The sequence below is a fragment of the Idiotropiscis lumnitzeri genome, chromosome 10, assembly GCF_059441095.1.
Source record: "Idiotropiscis lumnitzeri isolate Australia: NSW breed Sydney's pygmy pipehorse chromosome 10, RoL_Ilum_1.0, whole genome shotgun sequence".
In the NCBI taxonomy this organism is placed as follows: domain Eukaryota; kingdom Metazoa; phylum Chordata; class Actinopteri; order Syngnathiformes; family Syngnathidae; genus Idiotropiscis; species Idiotropiscis lumnitzeri.
The window spans coordinates 2,866,568-2,883,023 of NC_142400.1; the positions used below are offsets into that span (position 1 = coordinate 2,866,568).

General features: G+C 43.7%; 1 long non-coding RNA gene across 1 annotated transcript in view; it reads right to left on the minus strand.

Annotated features, from left to right (window-relative positions):
* The window catches only part of LOC148328612 (uncharacterized), a 76,635-nt gene that overhangs the window by 49,913 nt on the left and 10,266 nt on the right, over positions 1-16,456 (minus strand). The window lies entirely within an intron of this gene.

Consider the following 16,456-nt stretch of genomic DNA (forward strand, 5'->3'; position numbering starts at 1 on the left):
AAAATATTTTTCATACATTTTTATGTCAAGTGTGAACAATCATGTGGGCAAATCTGACTTCATGTCTACCGATTTATTTATTTTTACAGCGCGACGGCTAAGCGGTTGGAGCATGTCCGCCTCGCTCCGATGAGCAGCTCATTGTTGTCCTACTCGGCCCGCTCGTGTTCGGAGCAACGCTCGTTTTGATGACCTTGACAGGGCCGTTGGGTGGTGATGTTGTAACGCTGCGCTTGCGGGTGACGTGCTGGAGCCTGAAGGCTGCGCTTCACTAGCTGCACCGGAGGGATTGGGGCGGGGGATGGGGGGGGGGCGTTTGGTTGTTATACTTAATGGCTAGATGGATGCTTTCCACACTTCTCCTAAAGCTGGAGAGACAACTCGCAGGTTTGGTTTGCCTCTTGATAAAAGTCAACATGCAGCTATAAAATCTTTTTTTTTCATTTTTAATTGTTTTGGCTAATACATTTAAATTCATTGACAAATTTTAAGAAAATGTATTTTGATACGTAAAATTTCCATTTAACACAATGGGAAAAAAAGACCTCTTTTTGATGCAGATGATTTGCCAATAAACTGATGCAATATAGCGCCAACGACTGGCAAGGAGTACCTGGCCCGCGAAAAGCAAAAATCCAGGAATTTTTTATGCCTAGTCAATTCCATTAAGTGCTCTACTTTATATATGTTTTTACATATTTATTTTTTGTATAGATTTTTTTGGTGACTCATGTACTAATGTTTTGGTCCTTCTGTCCATTTTAAAAATCAAATCATGTAATCATAGCTCATGAGCACACCGACGTGGGAAATTCAAGCCCGGCTAAAGATTTCCCATCATGAGTTGTTATTGAGCATTCGGGAATGACATTCGTTGGAATTTGAAGTGGCTAAAATATAATTTCCAATTCACAGCATACAACACATTTGGTACACATTTTGTTGACTTTAAAAAAAAAAAATTTTTTTTTCCTTTTTTAAATCAAATGTGCGCCGACGCATCCCCCGCAGGAAATGTTCGCCTTCCACCGTATTTGGACACGGGCGCTCAGCTCATGTTGGCGTGCACATGATCCGACAATTACGCATTGTTGACCTTTGCAAACAAACCGCGCACAGGACCGAACGCGTGACACTTGAGAATCGTGACTCCAAAGCATGCGAGGAACCCATCTCCATGTCACGAGAGCGCCGTCGCGCAGGTGAAAAGCAAAAAGTAAGCTTTGTGCCCTGGCTGTCGTTTGCGCAAGGGCATCGCTTTCAAACGAAGATCCAACCTTCCGGCACGCTGAAGCGCAATCATCCCTTTAGGTTCAAGAAGCTTAACGCTATATTGCGCTCACGGCCTGATGCGGTCGCTGACACTTGGGCTGACAAATCCCGGCTCTTGCTGCAGCATGTTGATGAGCCGCCGCGAGAGTCCAACAATGCACGATTCTGCCGGTTGATGCTATTTTTTTTAGTTTCCCAGCTAAAAGTGTCCACGTTGGAACCGATTCCCGCCAACGGGGTAGTTTTCGATAATAGCTTGGGAAATGCCGGAAAACATCAAAAGTGCATGCCCTACCACTTCAAAACCCGAGCGTCGTCACCACCTTCCAGAGACAACGCTTACGCAGCACAAACTCTGGGCCGCACCAGGACTGAAGATTGGGTTGCAATCTTTTACGCTAGGCTAACGTCATACAGCCAATTAGCGCGCTACCAAGCTAGGTAAACCCCCTAGGACACTAAGGCCAAGGACATACCAGGACAAACCGCCGGGCGTCCAGGAACCAGCCACCATCCGGAATTTGAATTTGAGCACCACTTGGCCAGGTTTCTCCCTGAGTCCAGATAGCACAGGACAGCGGTGCAGCTCCTGTACCACATCACTCACACTGGGGTTGGAGAAACAGGACCACCAAATACCCGCCACCAACTCCGCTTACTCCTGGAGATTACCAACAAAACCATCAGCACTACGTACCTCCCCAAGGAATGAAGGGCCATGCCTGCAATATGTGCCAAGACACAAAGCGAGGAACCGGAGCTACCCCAGGAAACATCTGCGCCACCATTGGCAATACCTCCAATTGTCCTGCATTTACTTCTCCGCATGAAACCGAAACCTTTCAGTGAAGAGATTCTACTCCAGGGCAGCTCGGAAGCCGGCCTCATACGGATGAGGTTTAGGTTTGAAATCTTGGCGCTAGCTTCTAAAGTGTAGATCAGGGGTCGACAATCCTGTTCCTCCAGGGCCGGTGTCCTGCCTGTTTTCCATTTGTCCTTGCGGCAAAACCACCAGATTCAGATCATCAGACAGGTCTGCAGAGGCTAGATAATGATCCGGACCATTTTGAATCAGGTGTGTTGCAGCAGGACGAGATGGAAAAGGGACAGGACACCAGTCCTCGAGGAACAGGATTGATGACCCCCGGTGTAGAGCTTGCCCATATGGCTTTAAAACCACATCAATTCAAAACTCATGTCTTGTGATAAGACAGTTGACCTCCTGCTGGAGTCATAAACGGAACCGTCAGTTTATTGTCATCGTCCATCGCTCGCAAATCGGCGCTAACACAAATACAGCGCAGCGCCATTTTTCTGTCCACTTTTGTTAAGAGTTTGGTCAGGGCCAAGGTCCGCACTTAAGTGGTTTTCTGATGACCGAGTGAAATCCAAAGTGCTTTTCATCTCCTAAAAAGGGAACCTCTCGTTGACCTTGGTGAAAATGTTTTGAACTCAAAAGGAGTTGTGGCCTGGTTCCAACGCTTATCACGTTGATGCGGCGATGTGATATATGATCAAGAGAGTTTGTCTTGAAAAGCACGCTAATGATATGCGCTTCCTGGCTTGTTTGAGCAGCTCTTTGTGGGATAGCTTCTTTGTGCGCGAGGGAACTTTCGGTTGCATTGGGGAATGGAAAAGGTTGACGTCAACCTCGTCTTTTTGTCGTCGGTCCAGATCGAAGCACTTTTGGATCGTACTTCCGATCTCGGTTCAGTTGGCGTTCGCACGTTCGCAGCACCTCAAGTTAGCATCCAAAAACTATTTGGAGAACTTTTTGGCGACATGTTACAGAGGGGTCAGTCTGTCAGTTTCACCCGAATTAGACGAAGCAAGAGAATGGATGGGGTGTTCCCAAAGTTTTTAATTGAGGTAAACGACAATAGTAATAGACCGATTATCGGCCGGGCCGATTATCTGGGCCAGAATCTGGCATTATTGTCTATTCTCCATAATCTAAACAAATTTGTCATTTTGTAAATCCCTAAAGTTGTTTAATAAACGTGTTTCAAGGCATTTAAACGAAATCCACTAAAATGTTGACACCATTTTATCCCTTTTTTCAACCAATGAATATCGGCTTCAAATATCGATTATCGGCCTCCATAACTACTACTACCAAATCGACCCTGAAAAAAAATCATATCGTTCCATCGCTAAACAACAATATTCTGAAAATATTGGCTAAAAATGGCTTTAAGTTTCTTTTATCTGGGCAAGGTGTGAACATTCATCATCCACAATAAACAAAAGCCGCACATTATTTAAACACTCGTTTACCTCGACTGACCTCCGGCGCAAAAATCTGCAACACCGCTGCTCAAATGTTAACGAGCGCAAATGTACGCCTCCTGTTCCGCATCGATCGTTTGCCAGCATTCACGAGGACGGCCGACTTGAAGTTGCTCGTAATGATGCCGCATGGCCGCTCAATAAGGCTTTGTGTGCGCGCGTCTAATGGCGCTACGTTTCCGCACGGTGCAAGCATGCTCCTATTTTGCATTGGTTGCTAAGCAACGGCGGCAGGATAGCCTGGTGGCTTTTCCTGCTGGTTTGGACGTTTTCTAGGTTGCAGTTTGGCAATAAAGATTTGTCATTTTTACGACGGAAAGCTCTTGTGTTACTTTTAATATGGAGGAGGAGAAAGGTCGTAAAGAAGGTGATGAGTGCGTCCGATCGTCATGGCGCGGGCACGATCTCTGGGAGTTTAGGCTCGTCCGGAAGATACAATACGTCTTTATTTATATGGCGCTTTCACAACGGCGGCCGCTATCGCACAGCGCTTTACAGAACGTATAAAAATATTAACGAGAATACAAGAGAAGGCGACATCAAACTTTTGACACTAAAACAACGAGTCCTGCGTACGCCTTCTTGGTTGAAGCGGTTCTAGATAATCAAGTTTTTTTTTTTTTTTCTTAAATCCACCCCTCGTATCAACGCTCCCCTCTCTTCATCCCAACTGTCACTTCACGTCTCTTGATGGATGTTTTATGTCGTGCCATCTGTAGAGTAGGGCGCTACCTCGATTTGAGTAAGCGACGGTTGGATTGAAAGATTTCTGGAAATCTTGACCGTGAGCAAGCGTCACTTGGCACGGGTTGACGGTTTGGAGCGTCGCATACGAGGAAGTGGTTCAAAAGGCAGGGCACTTGTTGGGGCTGGGGGGGCTGCATCCTAATGAGGTCATCAATAACCGCCGACCGCTGCCACGAGAAATAGAGCTCATCTGTTGAGCCGCGGTCTGCCGGTGGCTTCGCCTCTGACCGGAAAATAATGATGCAATTGTGCCTTAATGGTGCAAACTGCTGTGGGTGCGCACGCGGGAGCGAAACACTGTCGGGTTTCCCAATAGGAAACGAGACAAAATTGCCAAGAATTTAGCGTGTATTTGAGTTGTGATTAGTCAAAGTGCGGTGAAGTAATCAAGTACAAATACTCTAAATGTACTTTAATAGATTTTCTTTCAGCATCCGGTCTTTACTTCCGCGTATACCTTTCTGACCACTGTTGGAAAACTTTATCCTTGAACACGAAGCCGGCGACGATGTGAATAAAACGAGCGATAAGCCGGCTTTCTCTTTGTACCGCAGCCAAGACGGCCGAAACGCAGCGAGTATGCGAGGAAAGCTGGCCGAAGGATTATCGGGAGGTCGCAAGTGAGGCGACCGCTCCAAAAGGGGTTCCTTCCAGGACCGGGTCGAGCAGATGCTGCTGGAGCGTGGCCACGTCATCACACAGAGAGGAAAATGGAACCTTTTCCGGAAAAAAATATTTAGTTATTTTTTGGGGGCAGGGGGTGGTTTGATTAAATCAGTTTTTCCGGCAAGTTTTTCAAAGAACTTCCAAGTTGAGACGTTGCGTGCCAGATGAGACGGAAGCGAAAGGAACAGGCCGTCTGACCTCTCCTCGTCCTCACTGTTACTTCGCCAATACTTAACATCATATTGCCGCTATTTATGGCGCGCCATTAAATAAGGCAATATCTCACCATCGATTTTGCGGCCGCTCCGTCTCCCCTTTGGCAATTTCTTCCCTCGACATGTTGGATTTGATAACTCAAGACACATTGATTTTTCCATAAGGAAAAAAATTGTCTGCGCACGGGCATAAACCAAAAAATATTGACCCTGTCCACATGTTGACTTCGTTTAATGATGAATATTTGAAAGGTATTTTAGTTGGACCGGATTTTGTCATTCACATTCATGCATTACATAAATGACGACAGACAAATGCCGAATATAACCACACGTATAGGAATATTGTTTTCCCTTTCCCACTTGAATCGACAAAACTCCTATAGGCGGAACAATTTATTGGTCACTGGTTAGCATGCTAACATGCTAATGGGTACATTCAACTATAGGACAAGATTAGCAGCCGTTAAATATTTTAATCATCAGTTAACAACAATCTATAAAGTTGCTTAACAAATCAAAGAACAACTTCTGCAACATTTACGACAGTGATAACGATACACCAATACCGCACGATAATCGATACTATGTGTGTGAAAAAAAAAAACAGAACACAGCAGCTCACGTTGAATATCAGAAATGTTCAAAAGTGGAACCGAAAAATAGAAGATCAACCAACCAAGACGGAGTTTCTTTTTTTTTTTCGTTATTGTTGTTGAGGGAACACGAAATATTCCCCCGATCCGATTGCGATCTTGCTTCTTGAGCCGTGGAGGGAAAAGTGACAGAGACTAATGGGTTTGTGCGGCTGCTGTGATTAAGAAGCCGTGCTAAACCTGAGATAATGGGCCTGATATCCGCTGGGAGCCGCTTGATGCTGGCTGATGGCAATCAGGAGAAAAGCAAGCGTCACCTCTGCCACACGTCGGGGTACGACTGATGAAAGACACTCGTCTCTGCCGTTTCAACCGCCAATCGTTAAAAATCAACAGGCTCTGCAAACTTTGAAGACGAAAACGGGCACATTTTGAGAGAATTCAGCAGTGGAGGAAATTTACGCCCCATTTTCATGGAAAATACATACTGGAGGTTTAGTGGCATTTCTCAGATTTTTTTTTTTTTTATGTGTGTTTGATTAGGTTTTTGTTTCCTAATGCATTTTACAGAGCCACGAAGGTGACATGGAAGTAAAAAAATAGAATTAAATAGATAAAAAAACACTACATTCCCTCGCAGTTTGTGAGATAATGCAAAGTTTTTTTTTTGTTTTTTTTTTTAAATGCGCATTTATGTCCTTCTGGGTCATCTCAACAGTACGGCGGGGGCGGCAAGAATTTAGAACGCTTCTTGCGATCAAGGGACGTCCTCTTTTATTTAGCACTCGCTTCAGATGTCAGTTTAATTTTTCTAAGTTTTTTTTTTTTTTTTTTTTGTATTTCAAGTGAATTTCAAAGTAATTCAAATAAACTGAAGATGGCCCGAAAGTATATAAACTCGCATTTAGAAAAACATGAAAACATTTGCAAAAAAAAATAAAAAATTGTAAACTGTTATCTCGCAAAATTTGCGAGGGAATTCAATTTTTAGTTTTTTTTAAACTCCCTCCCTCCGTAGCATTTCAACGGGAGTCAATTATAAGCCTGGTTCCCCCCTCCCCACCACCACCCCCCAAAAAGCGATGGTCCACTGTCAGATTAAAATACATTTTGATATTGTATATTAAAACATTGTTGTTAGAAGAGATTGTATTTTTCATTTATTGATTTATTTTTAGGAACACCTTTTTTTTTTTTTTCAGTTTTCTACACCGTGAAGAAAGAGATCATGATGAAACAAAACAAGACGTGTTGCTGCAGTTTGAAAGCGAGAGAAGCAACGTGAAGTTTCTCCGAGTAAACATAAGCAACGGTGCATTAAATAATTGACGGCGGTCCCGGGCATCCTCCGGCCTGGCCTCACTCTCCTTTTAATTTGAATCAATGTTCTGCGGCCTAATGAGAACACGCGTTCTTACACGCTTGTCCACCTGCCAGATGAGGATGTACCAAATGTGATCAGAGCCTCATTAGCCAAGAGGCGGGACCGCGAGCACTCCAACGCCGTGGCGTAGCGGCCAACCCCCCCCTCCGCGCAGCGCTCACCGAGATGAGCCAGGATGTCACGTGACCAAAGCTGCAAAAGCCGCGAGTGGGCCTCCGGAGGGGCATCTGCGGAAACGCCACACCGGTCAATTCATTCCGAGACGTCGTTACGACTTCGACGGGTCCGACGGGAACGCGTTTACTGCGGAATAACATGCCGGTGTTTTGCAGACAGCATATGTGGCGAGGCCTCCCTTGGGGGCGATGCCTCCAGCTGTCGGCGTGGCTGTCAGTGATAGGCTGAAGCGAGCCGACAGCGACGCGTCGTATCTAGCGAGACGGATCGGGACGAGATAGCACGCTGTCGATAAATGCCAGGCTGATCGGCCTCCGTGTTAGCGTTGACGGAAGCGAACTCGGGATTGGAATATAATCCCACAATATCTGTTGGATGTCAAATGGACAGGAAAATGTAATGAGGTTTTCCTTTTCATGGAAAATCCTCTGCAAGAACATCAAAGTTGGATATCGCAAATCAGTATCACGCATCTGTTGTGGATGCTCGTTTCGGGGATCAAATTCCCGAGTAGGAGTGTGCCGTCCTCGTGACACATGCCTATGTGCGGCTAGATAGCCAGCGGACTAATGATATAATATTTAATGTCTATTCAAGACATGACAAGGAGGAAAGTACAAACGCTGGAATTCAACCAAATATAGTCGACTTCTCGTTCAACTTCAGGTAATGGTCCTTGAAAGTTTCTGGTGCATCTTCTTATCATTGATAATTATGTCAAAAAAAAAAAAATAAATCTCACGATAGTGACCGCCATTCTGAGAGATCTGATTGCAATACGTCATCATATGACATATGGATCGAATACACAAAATTCCTCCCGTCGCCGTGTCAGCCATTGCAGATGAGCGCCGTGGCGACTGACCTCCTACTTCGCCGCGATGTGTCACACGCGCGCTCGTGTTAACCCACCTCTCATTTCCGCCCATTCAACGGCGATTTGTATGCGTCGGCTGTTTAATAATCTCCTGATTAGACTCAATATTGCCACTGTCACCGCCGTTATTGGTGTCATACGTTACATTATACTGGCGGCTCGTCGGCACGGCAAATGTTTGAACGGGGCTGACCTCAATTTCCAGGGAACACTTCACTTGGATTGGGATGTGTGTTCCGAGGAGAATGTTTCGACTGGACCAAGATTTCCCGTCATTGAACCAAGGCACATATTTTAAATTAGAATGTTAAAAAAAAGTGCATACAGGTTAATTGTGTTTTTATTATCGATCTAGCGATTTTGAAAGTGTGGCACCGGCGCCCTCAAGTGGAATGCGAAACAATTGCACAATTAAATGTTGACACTGCACATAATGTTGCAAAAATCCATTAGATTCATCAATACATTAGAATTTAATTTTATACAACTGTTTGATTTCAAACATTTATTATCAGTCAAATTGACATTTTAATTGAATCGTTGTGTAATCGGTAAATGTCGGCAATTTCCCCCATGCCACCCACCTTGAGCGATGATCACCTGGAAAATGTCTAATTTTCTCAAGGCGGTAAACACAGGCGTGGGACTCGAGTCGCATGACATAATTTGAGTCAGATTTCAAGTGGATGGGACGCAAAAAAGATTTTAGGTGAGGCTACGAAAAAAATGCAGACATCTCGATATTTTCGTGACCGTGTGACACAGTGCCCTCTTAACGTCACTTGCCCAACCGGGTCGTCTTCAGACTCTGAAGAAAGCGAAGACAAGCTGTCAGCCAGTATTGGTCGCTTTTTTTTTATTGTTTTTTTTTTCCAGAGGAGAAAGGAAATTGAGCCAGAAGAAATTACTTTCAGGTGGTGGTGTTTGAATGATCAAGAGGACTTGTTAAGAAGACGGCAGTTGCACGTCGAAACTAGTAAAAAAAAAAGCGTTTCCGTTTGTCTGAGCATATAAAAAAAATCAACTATTTATGGTTATTTTCTTGTTTATTACGACATTAAATTTTGGAAAAATCGACTCCCATACACTTTAAAAGCTTCTACACACCAATCCGCTGTCGGACGTCGTGGTCAACTGTCGCGTCGGTCAAGAAGTCAGCACGTCGGACCAGAAAATGACCGAAGAACACGCCGCAAAAGCCGACAGAGACGCCAAAGACTCCGGACCTTCTGCGCGTGCGTGAGATGTAGTACCCCTCCTTGCCATAGGCGGCGATAGTCACCGCGTCGCCTTTGACAGTGATACAATTCGATTCAACACAACTTTATTTATAGTGCGCATTTCGTCAAATAACGGCGGTCTTTCGTCAATGAGAGTAATTACTTCGTCTTCGCGCTCTTCTGTCCAGACAGCCGTTATGTCCACCGAAGCCATGTGAAAATGAGCGAAGTTGATTAATTTCTTGAGAAACAGTTTCAATTTTTGCCGGGTTTTTTTCCCGCCTCCGTCACTTTCTCTTCTAGGCAACAGCCAATCACAATGCTCATATAACCCGCCAGCCTGAACCGATTGGACGTTGAATCGGCCGAACACGCCCACCAGACGCCACAACAACGGTCCTGACTTTACGATGCTCGCTCCACTAAACAGACAGCGTGGACCGACTTTGTAGAGGTCTTAAGTCACCAGTAGATTTGGGACCAGCTTGGTTCAAACCTAGAAAGACTCAACTCTACGTAAACCCAAACGGCATGACATGAAAAGTCTTACCTGTTTACATTTGAAAATAGTCCGTTTCAAAAATTATAAGCCATAAGAGCATCCATTTCCTTTTAATGCCCATCTTTATGCCAAGAGGGTAGTAAACTTACATAATCAGAAGTAAAGGAGCTCATAAAAACAGGCAGAAATAACCGTGCCAATATCGAACAGCACTTGAGAGAAGCCAGCCGTTTGTCTATGACACTCAAAGCAAAACTAGCTTTTAGCCACACGAGTCCTCCATATCCCCGATAAGTGCTCTCGGGGCCTCGCCTTCCCGCATGCTCGATCGTGGCATCTATTTATCTGCCGATGGCGTCTTAATTGAACGGGGCGCTTTGTAGTGTATTTAACTCCCGCGCTCAGACGACGTGAACATTTGCTTTTTGGGCGTAAATACGAGCAGACAGCAACACTTTGTCAAAGGTGACGTACGCGGTGGAGGATTGTGCAATCGTTTGCAGCAGTCACCAAAAACTAAAAAAAAAAAACAAGAAAACAAAGCAAATCCGAGCGGCAGCCGGTGCTTAATGGACGTCGTCACCGTATCAGTCAATGCTGGGCCCCCCCCCCCCCGCTCGGCAAGATTGAAGACGCCATATGTTCTCTTTCTCTTTAGATGTGCCAACCGTTTTGTTTTGTGTTGTTTTTTTGGGCGCAACTCATTTTTGACACCTTTAATGTTAAATCACTGCTTCCAGCCATGTTGTGAATATTATATAAAGTATACAGTTGTGCTTAGAAGGTGACAAACTCTGGCATAAATTGTGAAATATTGGCAATATTTTGAATGATATAATTGGCCATTTAAGCATAGTGCTTTGTTGTCCGTACACACGCGTGTTGAAATGCCTGTTAAGGGCTTTCCACAAAGCTAATTGTTTGATTGCATTTAGTGCTTGTGTATAAATGGCACATGTGTCGATGAGTTTTGAAGCTTGAGGGCTGCACTGACTTTGCCGGATACTGAGCTCGAGCAAAATTAAAGGAGTGGTCATAAAACCAGGCTGATTTAAATTGGGGGATTTTAATTATAGTCAGTTTGTGTTTTAGTTTTGAGTCGTGTTTTTAAATTTGGTTAGTTTTAATCCGTTTTCAGGGCGGCTATTTATTAGTTTTAGTTTTTTCAAAAACATTTAGTTTTAGTTTTCTTTTTTTAAAGAAATTGATGCAAGATTTTAAGAAAAACAATTATTGGGAAGTGCAAATTCAATAAAAATATTGTTTTAAAATATTTTGATCATGCAGAGAAGTTTAATAGCACACAGACTTTGAATTACAATAACTGCAGTGCAAAATGCAGCTTCTAAAGATGCATGCACGTCGTCGTTACATAAAGCGAGGATGCCTTGTTTGCTAATTCAGTAGCAGACTTCTAAAGTGGATTTGTGCTTGAATTCTTCCAGCAAAGTATTTTTCAAAATCATTTTTATTTTGTTCCGTTAACAAAAATGCTAATACTAGCTGAACTTTGTTCAAACTCGGACAAAATTCGTGGAAAAGGAGTGCTTGTCTTCATACCAAGCCAACAAAGTACAAAAAGTCTACAAGTTCGGGTTGATTTCTGCATCCGATCTTGGGTGATGCTTTCAAACTGCTTCAATCATCGCCAATCATACGCGGCACATTTCTGCATCGCTGCTAAACTTGCAATGATTGTCCCTTGTCGAGCCTCAGCGGTTCCCTCTCGGCCATTTTTTAGCACCGGTAATTTCCTCGGCGGCGGGTTTGGTCAGGGATGAAGACTTCTATTAAGCGGAATGTCGTGCACGGAAGGAACTGCGCAGCCGTAAAGCACCATCTTGTCCGTCTCCCAGGTGAGCTGTACCATGAAGAGCACAAGGCCTCAAGTCCTCCCAGCAGATTTTGCACCAAAAGTTTTGCAGCCTGCGGAGGAAGCCAACGACTTCCGTTGGGCGGAGGGGGGCTTCAATTTAAGCACCACTTCCTCAGTCTTCCAAAATTTGAAAAAAAAATAAATATACTCAGGAGTAATTAGCAGACTCTTTTTTAAAATCATTCATACTATTACTTCAATGGGAGAAAATGTTGGAAATGTGAATGGGGTAAAAAATTATTTAAAAAAAAACTAAATATTTTGTATATTTTTTTTAATCATTTGGAATAGGCTAGAAAATGCAGGAATGTTGATTAAAAAAATGGGGAAATTTGGGGTGAAATTGTAGCAAAGGGGAACATTTTTAGTTTATGATGGAAATGAAAAGTGGCTGAGGGGAAATTATGGTACAGTAATTGGGAAACAATTGCAAAAAAAAATGTGAACATAGTCAAAGATGCAGAAGAAAAATTGCATGAATTAAGAAATGGGTGAAAATTGGAGTAAATGGGGGGAAATACAAGTCAAGAATGGAAAATTGTTGAGGGAAAATGTCATAGTGGTCGAAAAAAGCAGGAAAAAAATGGAAAAGCAACTGTAAAAAATTTGAAGACATGGTAATAATGGGAAATAATTGTAGTAAAATGCTAAATAATAACAAATGGTGGTCATAAGCAGCAGTAAAAAGAGAAAGTAGTCATAGATTTTATTCTCAAAAGACAAAATTTGGTCCCAGTAAAGAGAACCAAATTTGAGAGTAAAATATCCAGAGGTAAAATTGACTCTTAGAATTTCACGCTGAATATTTTATTCTTTGTTGGGATCAAATTTAGTCTTTTGAGGGTAAAATGTTCTCCGTAGTAGTCGTGACATGGCATCTGATTGGTCAGAGATTGCACATTCCCAGCTACAAATTTCAGGTTGAACTGAAAATATTTGCAATAAGAGACAAAGTGAATTTCCCTTTTAATCCGCCCAAACAACTTCAATAATTCTTTTGCTTCATCTCAACAAATTCATGAGATCGGGTTGCATCGAGTAAAAGCTAAAATATCGGATATGAGACGTATTTATTTTTTAACAATTTCACTCCATTTCTTTTTTCAGCATAACTGGACTATCTTGTTTATATAAGTGTGCCTAAGTGTCTTGCTTTTTTTTTTTTTTGGACCTAATCGCATTAGTATTAAACCCCATTTGCTCTTGAGGTGAAGTCTCAGAATCATGCGAATGTATATTACATTACAGAGGCGAGGCATCATATTGATTTTCACTCCGACTCCCTCGCGATAAATGCAAAGCCGTATTCATGTCAATATAGCGAACTAAACCACATGAATGTTCTTCATTGGGAAAAAAAAAATGAGCCGCACGGAGATGCAAAAGCCATTCCGCCCACGTAACGGCGTCGGCTGCCATCATTTGCTGGATAACCTCTCGTGCCGCACTCACAGTTAGAACATCCCCGCTACGAATTGTAAACAACGCTGATTAAAGGCCGTTATCTCGCCTGCCGTTTGACACCCGGATCGCTGAGCCCGAGCTTAAAGAAGACGAGAGATGTCGGCCAATAAATCTCGGTCGTTCATCGAGGTGTTTACATTTTGATTCTCAGCTATCTGCTTTTGCGAAAGATGTCAAACTTGATGTCAAAATCCCCCCCCGTCTGACTCCTGCTGGGATTTGGCGGATTGACTGTCAACACAACCCCTCAGGCACCATCCGTTGCATGATTCAACGCAGGTTTATATTCCTTCTAAAAAATGATTTCATCGTCCTGTCAAGTTGAAAATGAACACATTCCAAAAATCTTTCAAATTTACAGCAAATTAAATTTTCTTCATGAAATATTTTCGTACCGTAAAACATAGACTAACTTAAAACATACGGTAGCACGCAGGTGCGCTAAAACATGCGCTAGCATACTTGCTAGCGCATGTTTTTACAAAGGCAAGCGAGAGCAAAAAAAAAATGAGTCCACTTGTACTTTTTGGAGAAAATTTAAGACTTTTAAGTACGCCGTATGGTTGTGAGAATACGATACTCTGAGAATTTGATGACAAACGGCTAAAACCGGAGCGCTAACAGAGACTGAGCTGCGCTGTGTTTGTATACAGCGTAGACGTGTACTCCCAACTTGAGTCCGATATCTGCTTCTGCGAAATTTCTAAATAAATATTTCAACTTCCAAAAACTTTGTCTTGGCTGTAATCCATTTGATCTTTTTACTGCTGTGACATAAATCATTCAAATCCCAGATACATTTCCGCCTTCAAAATGGAATGTTCCAACACTGAGACCGCGAGAGCGTGAAAGAGAAACCTCGACTCACTCGATGGCCTGTAATAAATTGAGCTACCGTCCCGTTTAATTTCAGCGTATTCCGACGATATTGTACACGGGTTGCTTGTCACGTTGTTTTAAACTCGCCGTCGAACACCCTCTCCCTTCCGCCGCCCGGCATGTGTTCGCTCCGGAGATGCCGCCGTCGTATTAATCAATCCAAAACTCCAGCGGCATTGATTCACTACCAGGAAACGACTTCAATTCATCACCGGCTCCAAGGACCGAGGACCCCCCACGGACCGCCGACACTCACGCATTGAGATGTCCTCGTAAAGCTGCTGGAGTGTGAGCTTGTTCAACTGCCTTCCGTAATGGAAAACCAGAGAACGCCACGCAAGCGCCGGAGTTGAACATCACAGCTGAATAGAAATACAAGTATTGATTGTTGCGTTCTCCCACCGGTGGAATCCGTTAGCACGGCCACGGGAGGGAAACGCGCGGTGACCCGCGGCTGTTTTTTTTTTGCGCCGCGGGTCAACACGGGAGTCAGGATGAAAGGAGAACCTCGAGAGACGGGACCGTGTGGTTGGGCGACGCTTCTCCTGATGCATTTCTACCCTGGGATTTGTCAGCTTGTCAACATTTTTGGGCCTTGACATTATTTGGCGGATAGAATCGGAGAAACGTCTACTTTCATCAGCTCCGTTTGACTTAATGGAGAATATTTGCTTCTTTGCGTTGGCGATGATGCTGCGACGGTTGTCGAGATGCTCAGGACCGTTCGGACCGGGGCTTGCTGTCTTTGCTACGACGTCACAAAATTCGAACAAGCGAGTGTGCCGCAATTTGCATCAATCGGTAAATCATAGTCATAGGTCGACGGTCTTTAAGCTCTAAACTCATCTTGGCAGTATATAAATAAATATACATATATAAGCAGAGAGATTTTTTTTTTTAATTGCATCCGTTAAAATTTGAAAATTGCTTTTCCCCATTTTGCAAAGTCAACTGGAATGCGCTTAATTGTTCAGCCCTCCAATTGACAAAAGTGAGACGTGACACTCGGCTGGTGAGGCGAGCTGAGCGTTAAGTCAGAGCTTCTCAAATAGTGGGGCGCGCCCCCCTCAGAATCGCACTGGGGAACATGCTTTTTTTTTTTTTGCCATACTACAATAAAGTGTAATTGCACCTCCACTCCACTAGTTGGCAGTGGCGCTCTCCATGCCCATTGTGCGTAGCAAGTATTAACTCTACATTGTCGTTTTGTTTTGCCACAAAAATGCTATTATTTATAGTTGCGGCGGAGAGTGGGCGGTGGGGGGGGCGCAAATTATTTTCTTCAAACTAAAAAAAGTGTACACCAGACCTTTTTGTCAGCTGACATGATGATGGAGGCAGTCCAGATGGGACCTTCCAAAGCTGTGAGTCTCCTTGGCCACATGCGAGTAACTTAACTATCTTACTCAAAATGGTCAATTTTGAGGTAACTCCCGCCTTAGCATTCCTAAAATGAAATATAATAAAATACTACTTCCAGCGTCTGTGGACCCTTAATTGCTCCTGGGGGCCCCCTAGTGGTCACAGAGCCCTAAGCCGTGTGTAATTTGCTCTCACGCTTTTGGCTGACGACATCGGGCTCACCAAAAGAGAAAGTCAAGTGTCGGGTACGAGAGAGCCAAAGTCAACAGCGTTGTTTGGAGTCGATGTTCCAGGCAAACAAAACACTCACAACCGAGATAAGCGACAAGGATGGAGTGCACGATAATCCCGACCTTTTGTGTCGGGGGTCCGCGGCCGGATTGGCCGCAGTATGTCAACAACGTGTCCGCTTTCGCGCCGCTGTATTGCTTGTCGCGGGCGTCTTCGACCATCTGTTTACTTGGCATGCTCGCATGGAAGACGACTTCTCACTTGAGAGTACTTTAAATGGCTCGTACGGGAAGTGGCGACAACAGCTGTTAGCGGATGACACGGTTCTGTCATCGTCAAAAAAAAAAAAAAAGCGCACTCCGAGATATCTTCATTTTTTTGTGTTTAGATATAGAATTAGATAGCAATTCCGTGCCATTAACAAATTAATTAAACAAGTTTCCGCGTTTACACAACGTACGGCTTCCTCTCTTCAAATATCTTCTTCGAAATAAGAACATCTTGATAGGCATGTTTACTCACGTTCTAGATGGAGCTTATTAGGTGCAATTAAGTGCTTACTTGATCAGGGGGGTATAAAAAAAAAAAAATGAAAAAAAAGATTATGTGAAGTCACATTTAAAAGCGAAAGGAGATTATCAAAAACTGGCAGGCCGGCACGCCGCCTTTGGAGTCGGACCTGCTCTGATCTAATATCTG